Genomic DNA, 10743 nt, shown 5'->3' with positions numbered 1-10743 from the left:
CTGGTAGCTCACAGGCACCTTGAAAGTGGCTCTCAGAGTTGAAGACAAGCCAAGACAATCTCAGACAGTCTATGCATATTAAAGAGGGCAGCACTGCTCATCTCAAAGCACTTGGAGTGAAGCCAACCAAACCAATAGCAGAGCCTTATAATAACACTCAAATGCAAACAGAGTTTGGTTACAGGGTCTGCCACATCACTGTCTGTATCCACTCTGACTCTAAATCACAAGGAGATTGGACATGTTATACGCCCTGCTCTATCAGTCGCAGCACATATGTGAACAATGCACTATCAAATAATGACAGTAGTAATCAGTGCTGACCAACCAAAGTGTGGGACTGTAGGAGCCACAGAGGAAATTTGTTAGGAGCATGATCAACACAAGAGCTGAGAGGAGCAGTGTATGGATCCAGAGCAAAGAAAAAATAAGAGCCTCATCTGCATTCATTTATGTGTCTGTCTGTCTGACATGGTATCCCTCCCTAATAAACAGTGTTGCTTACTGTAAGCTACGCCTAGAGTCAAGGACCGTCAAATGTTAATGCTGGCCCGCATTATAAGGGTTTTATCTTTGGTGCAATTGGGTCCGTTCACGGCATAATAGTGCCCATAGTGTAATAATGGTCATCCTTGACTATTACGGGCATTATTTAGTGTAGTTTTCCCATACCGGCTGCCATCATTGAAATATTAAGAGCATGACTGGCCTACTTTTATCCACCCCTTGCAGAATGATGTATGTTTCTCGCATAATAATGGCCATAACTAATATGCGTTGGGCATCCTGGATGTTATGGCATCCAGCTTTGGTACGTTGGCGCTGGTAAAATGGTGTCCATTATTCACACAACATAGGCATCCTTAGTGCTACGGTGAGCATTCATTACGTATGATTGCAATATCTGGGCACATAAAGCAGAATCTGTCTATGTGAGACATTTTACATGATAGTATTGATATTTATGGATTGTGTCTTTTCTAAAGAGGAAAACTGATATTTTAATGGCAAATATGTTATTTCAGAAAAGGTTTTTATTCTGGAAACTGAGTTTGGTTGCCCAAAATGGAAAATGATATTTGATAGAAATAAATATGTGTATTTTCAAAAACTAATATGCTGGCGAAGACATTATTTTAATTCTAAAACACATTTAAATTGATAGCTGAATGATAATTCAAGCTGAGTTGGGGGGAGGGGAAGGATTTACTGCTCTAGTTATGTCCTCTGTGCCGCAGTGCATTTGATAATTTGAATGTAACTTCGTTAGTAAGGTGGTGTATTTAATAGTGAGATATGTTTTCCTGTCATTTCTGCTGGTAACATTGTCTGGAATGCTTGGGTGATCACTACTGATAATCCTGCTAAGAGTGGTCATAGTGTAATGTTAACACATGTTGCCACTATTTTACTGTGATAACATATTCTAGTAGCTCAGAAAAACGCTCCTTTAGCAGAAGTAGCTCTCAACACAGAAAAGGTTGGAGACCCCTGGCCTAGGCTATTATTATACATGGAAAAACATTATAGTTTATTAAATCAAACACAATAGAAGGTTTTGTACAGCGCCTATCCTGAATTCATGTATTTCAAGGTGCTCTCATATGTGATAATGAGGAAAAAGGAGGCAAAGAGAAATAAAACAGTTGCCTAGAATCACACAATGTGGTCAAGTTGGTAAGCCGGGATTGATATCCACAAAATCCACAATTTTGAATCCTGATTAGTGCAGAATAGTGACTTGTAAATTTATACTGCTATGAGGTCTCTGTCACAGAAAGCACTGTGAATGTGTAATTCATTATTTGTAAATTATATTACAGACAGTATAAGATGAATGTTGCAAAATAATTTAGTATTTAAGATAATGCAAGTGCTTCCAAAGTATATCTTTTAGTTATAAGACTGTACCTAGAATCAATATTTTAAGAATTATTCATAAAAACAATGCATAGCAGTACTCAGATGGTAACACCCTTGTGTTACCTCTCTAAAAGAATAAGGGGCATATTATCAAGAACGGCGTTAAAATTATCGCCGCTTTAGCGGCAGGAAACTGCCGCTAAAGCGGCGATAATGGGCTTGATAATATGCCCTTGAGGATTCCGATAGAAGGCCAGGTTCACACCCGAACGTGAGCTTCTATTGGAATTCTCAAGGGCATAGTATCAAGCCCATTATCGCCGCTTTAGCGGCAGTTTCCTGCCTCTAAAGCAGCGATAATTTTAACGCCGCTCTTGATAATATGCCCCTAAATCTTTGGCTTGATGCTTCTAGTGGCTTCATCATTTCAAGTCTATGCAGCCTCCCAAGCTACCTTTACATTTGGTAATGAACCTATTGCACACATTTACATTTCTTTCATATAGCTAGCACCTTGGGAAGGCCTGTTTCTTTCGTTCTCTGTTCCTCTCGCAGCTTCACAGCACAGGAGACCTGACCCCCTCATAATTTTCAGCCAGAGGCACCTGAAGGTCAGCAATAACTGTGCTGGGACGGTAGCTTTTTAACAAAAAGTATAAGAACTGTTTTTGTCCCTTTAGCCCTCCCACCCTCTCTCCATTGTCCGTGGATTTGTCTGTCTGCTTACCTCGCACCTCTCATCCACCCTCATTGTCTGTGTACTTCCCACAGACTTTCTCCCATCCTACATTGCTTACCCCAGTCCCTCCTGCCCATTCTCTGTTGTCCGTATGCTTGCCCCAACACCTCACACCTACCCTCTGTTGTCGGTTTGTTTGCCACACCCATACCTGTCCACCCTCCATTTGTCCATGTGCATCTCAAACACAAATAGGCAGACTGCCTTGGACCTTAGGCCGAGGAGTGATGGTCCAGGACAAGGCTGCTGTATCAGTGGCACAAGGGCCCAGTGGTGTAAGGGCCCAACAAACCCATCTATGGTTGTGTTACTATCTTTTCTTGCTTGCATTAACGTCTAGTGCACCCTTTGATGTGCCAGCGTTGCTTTGGGCATCAGAGCAATGGTCTAACGAAGGGGAGAATTGAAGCAGAGGAAACACCATAGCTGGGGGGGGTTGGGTGCCCATGTTTTTAACAACTGTCAAACAGAGCCCACTTCACAAGGCAGTAGCTATAACGAGTAAAGTAGGTACAGTGGCACTAGGGCTCATGGGTATGAGGGATTACTATATCACTGTTTTGACAGTCTTACTTTACGTAAGGGACCTACTGGTTACTTGAATTCCTATTGTTGAACCAGAAGACACCCTTGTTGCGCAGGGGGAGGGGGGAAACAGATGGGAGCTTTTTTCTTCTGAAAAGGTAAGGGAGCCTGTTTCAAGGTTGGAGTGATGACCAGGCATGGTATGGAAAGGGTGAAAGAGGCTCAGGAGACGGCCTGGTACTCAGAGCTGTAGTTGTCGTTAGTGCACCAGATGCAGTTGCACTGGGCCCCAGGTGTGAGGGCTCACATCACCCCAATTATCAGGAGCAGCGTTTTTTTGTCAGAGTCTGTTTTTGTTTGATGCATTTTCTCCTTTGAAAGCCTCACATTTAATATGAAAAAAGTATCCATTAAATGGTCTTTTAAGCCCCACCTCAAGCGCTCAGCCCTACTCCCCTATTCTCTGCCTTGAAGTTTTGTTGGGGAGCCTGACTTTGAAAAAATTTAGCTTTGGGTGGCTCAGAGCAAAACATTTTAAAGACCTCTGGTGTAGAGAAAGAACTTTCTCTGCCGGAAAAATATTATTAGGCAGAGAAAAAATGAAACAAGCATTTGCAGGACAATAGGTCTCGCATTGAAGCGAGTTTAAGCTATTGGCATTGTAAATGACAATGCGTTTTACATATGTTTTAAAAACCAAAACATAAATAAAAGGCATTATCATTTACAATGCCCATAGCTTAAACTCACGTAAAGGCGAGACCAATTGCATTGCAAATGGTAGGCATCACAGACAATGGGAGGGCGAAGAAGGCACGGACAACGGGAGGGGGGGTAAACAAGGCACGACAACGGGAGGGAGGGGGGTAAAGAAGGCACCAAAGCATGTTGTGCCTGTAGTAAGAGAAATTGAATAAAGAAAATAGTGTTCACAGTCTAAATAACACGTACCGTAAAACAACCGAAATAAAGTGGCCAGTCGCCATGGCAGGTGACAAATGAAGAGGAGGCGGTACTAAGGAGGGACTAACAAGCCTATTTACGAATCAGAAGCCAGCATTTAGGACAGATAATGACAAAAGCCAATGGCACATATGAGCCGAGAGTGGGGGGGGTTTCTATTCGCTACTCAACCACAACAAGTCTTGCAGAGCGGCGCATGCCCGCTGGCTCTAGGCTCGACCTAAAAAGTGGCTTTGCACATTCAACTGCCCTTTTCACAGTATGGATCTGCACAGAGATGGAGAGGAAGATAGGCAGCCTTCCAAAGGTGACCTTGCAGACGCAGTAGTATGCCTGAGAGTGGGAACCCGCGGCCAGCTTGACTTTCCAGACCTACTAAGACATCTGTTTACTGAATTCAGGAAAAGTTCAAAGTTAGTTCAGGCCGAGTCGTGCTTGTACATTTACTTTCGTGAATCAGGCCTAGTGATAAGGATGGAGGCTTGACACTGAGATGTAAAGCATGAGTTATTTTATATCCAGGGCGATCCAAGCCGGCAGTGAATTGAAGTTAGAGGGACAAGGAAGAGATGTCAAAAGTTGCCGTGGGTGAAAAGTGTGAAATAAAAAGACAGATAAAAGACAGAATCAATAAGTTCGAAACATTAAAATTTACGTTTGCTTTTAAATACCCAAAAGCATGGTGAATGGCAAGAAAAAATAGACTACACAACACTCTTCCAAAAAAGAAGTTTGGAAAAAGGTCGAACGTCTTGTTTTTCCTCCTTTTCATTTCGACTATATGCCAGTGTTTGCTCTCCGATCCATCAGTCCACACAGCTTTGCACGTTGCCTCCTCTCTCTACACTGTCCCTGCCTCCCCCTCCTCACCGATCCCTTCCTCTCCCACCTCTCCTCCTTCCTTTCACTCCCACTGTAATGGTTCGCGATCTGAGGCAGATCCCAGGGTTCATGCCCTTGCCCTGGGTTTTAGGGCAGGAGGTGGGTGGTCCTCTGTCTGTCCCCAGAGTAGATCAGAACATCTTTTCCGTGCCACCCACGGCTGGCAGAGCTCTCCTGCCTGTGGTGGGAATTGCCTTTCAGAACGTACAGAGGCTTAAGTCTTTAATTTTTAGTTGCAGCTTTAGCGATTGTCTCCCAACATTGTAATTTTACATTTAAGTTTAATTTCTTGGTGGTATTTACAATGCCATTAGCACAGATCAACGTGCTCCTTTGCAGAGAGAGATACAGAACTGTAGGCTCACACCGGTCTATGCGTAACCGCTCATAACCGCTCAATACAAATGCTCGTATGTGCACGGCGGTGCTGTGCACAGCACTCATGTTAGAAGCCTTACAGAAGTACAAACAATTCAATAAATGTGATGGAAGATAACCCAGCCTGCCTTATCATTTCTTTCCTTTCTCTGGAACTCCCTAAGGGCCTATTTACATAGGCATTTTTAATAGGTAAAGTAATATTCCCGCAGTACTGATTCATGCACTTTTACATGTCGTTGTGCACTACCCCCAAAATGTATTGAATGGGAAGATTAAGTGAGTATTCATATACAATTTCTACAAATATAAGAAGCTGCACCATCTTTGCACATTTGCTAAAAGAGTTAGACGTTTTGTCCACCAATCCATCCTTTCGCTAATCCATCCATCCTTTATCATCATACATCCACCCTTTCCCTCATCCATCCTTTCACCCTTTCATCCCTCCATCCACCCACCCTTTCCTTCATTCATCCATTCTTTCACTTGTCCATCCATCTACACTTTTATCCATCCACCTCTTTCACTGACCCATTCATTCTTTCACTCATCCATCCTTACATCCATCTTTTCACTTTCATTCATCCATCCATTCACCATTCCACTCACCCAGCAGGGGTGTAATAAAACTTGAGGTGGCCCCCCTGCAAGGTACATGGAGGCCCCCCCACTCCAGATTTAATCAGGAGCTGTCAAGCCAGAGTACTGTGCTGAGAGCCCCCTGCACCTCAGCCCCTCCAACCCCCACACTGCAGGGGCTGCGGGGGCCTGTGTTACGCCACTGCTCACCCATCCACCCTTTCTCCCACACACCCACCTATCCATCAGTCTTTTCACTTACCCAATCAACCACCCACCCTTTCACGTCAATTAAACCCTCTTTTAAAGCCAAACTGCAGACAGAAGAGGCCCATCACAAACTCCACCCCCGCTTTAGCTGCTAAAGCGGGGGTTCACGACGCACATTTGTGAGCGTACCTAAAAGAGTACTTTTGGAGTACTGCTTCCAGGAATTTAAGTGGGCCTGGTGCCGTTCTAAAACTCTTGTGCTGAGACAGTCCCTATTGGGCTCTCCGTTTTCGCCCTCACCCTCAGGATGAAACAAATAAATCTTAACTCTGCAGCAGTGCCACTCTACACTGCTTTTGATGTAACGTCAAAGAGACTCATTATAATTCTTTCACAATCTCATCATTTCAGAACTGAAGCATTTTCAATGTGCTATACAACGAAGCCATAGTTGTTGCTTATATATCTTATGCAACTAACAACCATTGACAAAGCCAATAGTACTGGCTTGTTGTAGGTGTAATGTTACTTGTTGTATTATATATCTGGATGCAATGACAGAAGTAGCATAATACTAGTCGGATAGATTTTCAGCTTAAGTGTTTTAAGCCACGCTCTTAATTACATCGGCCACTCCCCTTTGAGAGGTCCCCCAGTTTTTTCTTCCCCCTGAAAGCCCCGCCTGCTTCCCATACTCATAAAGGCTTTTGTGAATCACCCGGCTAGTGTCCAGTTTTGCCAAAGGTTTCTCTGAAAATACAGAAATGGGTAAAGCTGGCAATGATAAAAGTCTGTGTATAGTTTCTTACAGTATTACAAATTGCATGTACTGCTGTCTTATTTGTTCTTCCTAAGCACATGCATGTCATCATGAAGAGGAAGTGAGACACAGAAACATAGGTTTGCCAAGAATTACAAAGCTCAAACAAGAGGGAGATGCCGAGATCAGAACTCATGTTTCTTGGCTTAAATGTCTCAACTCGCCCCTCATTTCCTTGCAGGTGGGGGTGGGAACGGACTGAAATCAACTTTGGTCATGGACTCTGTTTGGCCTTTCACAAATCACATGGGTTGTATGGTGACTACCAGATGGTGAAACGTATCCAGTGCCAAATGCAGTAGGCCACAACGTCCCCTATGATCATATACACAGCACCAGATCACACAGGCTGTGTAAAGAGTCTTCCAGACACAATCCAAGATGTTTAGTAATATCTTTAATGGAGCTTGTAAATCAGCTTCCACATCTATCCCAGTACATCCATTGAATGCCCCTTGAGCATTCCTTCAGTCTTAACATTCTTTTGGAACTGATGACATCATAGTGTCATTTACAGATTACTACAGGCTGCAGTGCAGTTATTGAGGTTTTCCTTTCCAGAACCAAAATGCAAGAAAAATCACTTTGAACTCTCCCTTTCCACAAGGCCGGGAAGCTCTTCCAAATAGCGTTATATTTTGAAACCTTCACACGCCCTTATTTCTCTCTACTAATGAATCCCTTCGATGCCCGTCTAATGGAATGATGCCCTCCTGATGGAGGCTCTAGTTTTCGCGATTACAAGCCCTAAGACCCCCCTCCCTTCCTAGCACTTCTTTTACCTCCTGTCAGCAATGCCACTGAGCTCTGCCTCCGCCAGTGAACCCCATGCGGCAGCACGCTTCCTCGCTGCCCAAGCGCTCTCTGTCTGCCATGTGAAAATACTCGGCGCCTCTCCAGTGTTACCTGTCCAGTGGCCCGGGGCTTACAGGAGCGAAAACACAAGCACACACAGCTTTGATTATGAACAATTCCACTCCAAGAATTTCGTTTCACACGAACATGAAGCATTTCAGCCTATCCATTCTTTGTCAAATTGTTACAAGAAACACTGTCATGTGCAGTGAAGACATATTTAATGCAACTCACACTTGTTGTCCTGATTACCAGTGCCTTCCTGACTACCAGTGTCATCTTGGGCAGTGAAAACTTGCCTAATGCAATTCACAGTTGCCATTTCATAAATCAATCTTCCTATGAAATATAAAATAAATAAATCTAAGATTATGGAAAGCAGTAAGGACACCCGATGACAGGCATAGAAAACAGACTATTTGTGTTGGCTTTCTTAATCAGATATATTCTAGCATAAAATAACAGTCAGTCATAACATGATTACTATCCTGCTGCTTAGGTCGTGCTTAGTAAACCTCAAAACGGATATATAGTGGATGAATTAATCAATCATTTGTAGATGTTAGTAAGCGATATTTCCAACCCCTGCAAGACATTGAAGACAGGCTGTATGTGGTGTCATTGCCTGCAGGGCAAGGAATGATAGGCAATACCCCTCAATCGTTGTCAAAAGGTGCCTTGTATACCTCAATGATTTTATAAAATGATCAGCCCTATATAAATCCACATCATAGATAGTGAGGACGGTTGAGTACTAGTATCATCTCCCATGACGGATGGTATGTTACCCAGAAAGTGTGAATATAATACATTAGTGCTGCAATCACCATAAAAGAGGAAAGGTCAAATAAACTCATATCCAGTTACCACTGTCGAATGTTGCCAAAATTCATCAAATTCTTTTATATGTTTTTTCAGGCTTTGTGATCTGGTATCAAAATAATGGAGGCGCATCAATGGGCAACAGCCTCATCAGAGGAAGCCTGCATCTTCTATAAAATAATGCTCAAGCGTTGCCCAGACCCAGTGGGCTGTCTGTAAATATACCTCTGATCAATGGCCCAATTCAACCTAGAGTTCGTCAGCCCTCTGGATTAGTATCCAATCAATGCTATCTCCATTCTACACAATATCATCTTAGAACCAGATAATAGGCATGTGTATTTACCAAGCAAAGTGAATACAGCAGTGTAACTCGAATGCTATACTCTATGTGCATCTATGATTCTGAAAATCTTCAAATATAGTCCAAAGAGTCCCATATAAACAGTTCCCAGCACGTGGTAAAGTCCTATAAATATAGCATTTATCCAGAATGCATGATAATTCTTCATCCATATTTCTTTTTTGGGATATTTGGTACACAGGTCAATGCCTGACTCCACTCTTATAAGTGTTTTTTAAAGTTTCCTCTATGTGCATTGGGGGCCACCCTGTCAATACCAACAAATGTAGTATTCTTGCTGTGAAATTCTGCAAAATGTTTTGCAACTGGATAATGAGGATATGTGTGCTTCATGGCTCTAAGGTTGTCCAAAACTAATTTCCTGACCAGGAACAGAGTGCTGTCCACATGTTTGTACTTGCAGGGACATTCTAATACATATATACACATATCATTGCTCCATGTTATTCATTTTATTCTTGATTTCTTTTGTCCATTTGTGAGTACAAACTCCTGTTTATTGTCAGTTATTGTGCATGTTTTATAATGCCCATATACCCCAAACCCTTGCAAATTTTGTAGCCAGCTGCTGTTCTCTGGACTCTTGTTATGACTATGGACCAGCACTTCTCTTAAGGATTTAGCTTTCCGATATATTATTGAAACATCTGGGCAATTTTCCTTGCCAATAACCTGGTCAGCTTGTAAAATCTTCCAATGTTTGACCATAACACTAATGTTCTCATGAGATCTTTTGTTAAAGGTGTTGATAAATGTAATTATGTTTATTAGCATTTGGTTTCACTGTGGTGGGTTTAAAGAGTAAGACTTCTCCAGTTTTTGAGGTTCTGCTTGTACTGCTTCCCTGAAGATTTTCTTGGGATCACCCCTTTGTTTGACTCTTGTAATCATAAATGTAATTATTAATTTCAAACTACACTAATAACACTATTTTAAAATGCGATTTTTATATAATTTAATGGTATCTCTTATTTAATTTAAATGAATGAATTTGTATTTATTGTAATATCTTTTTACACTACCAATCCCTTAACACTTAAAACTACTTACTAGCCCTAAACACTACCCATCCCAGAACCCTAAAAAAGTGTCACCACTCCAAAACTTAACACATCCTTGAGCTCCAAAAACTCCTTACTACCCTAACTATAAAGGGCCTGAATGACAAAGATTTTGCATTGGGTTTGTGTTACTTTTTTAATACGGAGCAGATGCAAAATCCAGGTTGGTGGTTACAGACCAATGGAAAATGCAATTTGCGTTGGTTTGTAACTAAAAGTAACATCATGCAAAGTAATCTTCTGCCTTGCATTACTTTGCATCAAGAAGGCATTCCATGGGTGGTACATGGGCATACCGGTGCATTCATCCATGGATTTTGACACAAATCCATATCTACAAATACTTGTAGATATGGATTTGCCCGAATATCCCATGCTTCCCAGAAGAAGGTTTAACAATGAGAAATATTAGTATTTCTACTGGTTTCTTTCCTCTTTGCACGTGTGCTTGGGTGACTGTCTTCCTGGTTAAGATGGGGATCCATGCGAAGATCATACGGAACATGCAGAGGGTGTGGAAGCAGGCAGAGGAGATGGCGCTGATATGCTGCTTCATGGTCAGTTGGCTGTCAAGGATGATTCCGAGGTTGCATGTGTGGCCGGTGGCATGGGAGAAGGGCTGAGTGCGGTGAGCCACCAAGGGACGTCCCAAGGGGAGGGCTTGCTTCCGATAATGAGG

This window comes from Triturus cristatus, chromosome 7 (assembly GCF_964204655.1).
Source record: "Triturus cristatus chromosome 7, aTriCri1.1, whole genome shotgun sequence".
Lineage (NCBI taxonomy): Eukaryota > Metazoa > Chordata > Amphibia > Caudata > Salamandridae > Triturus > Triturus cristatus.
The sequence above is the reverse complement of the archived record's forward strand: the minus strand, read 5'-3'. Positions refer to the sequence as shown.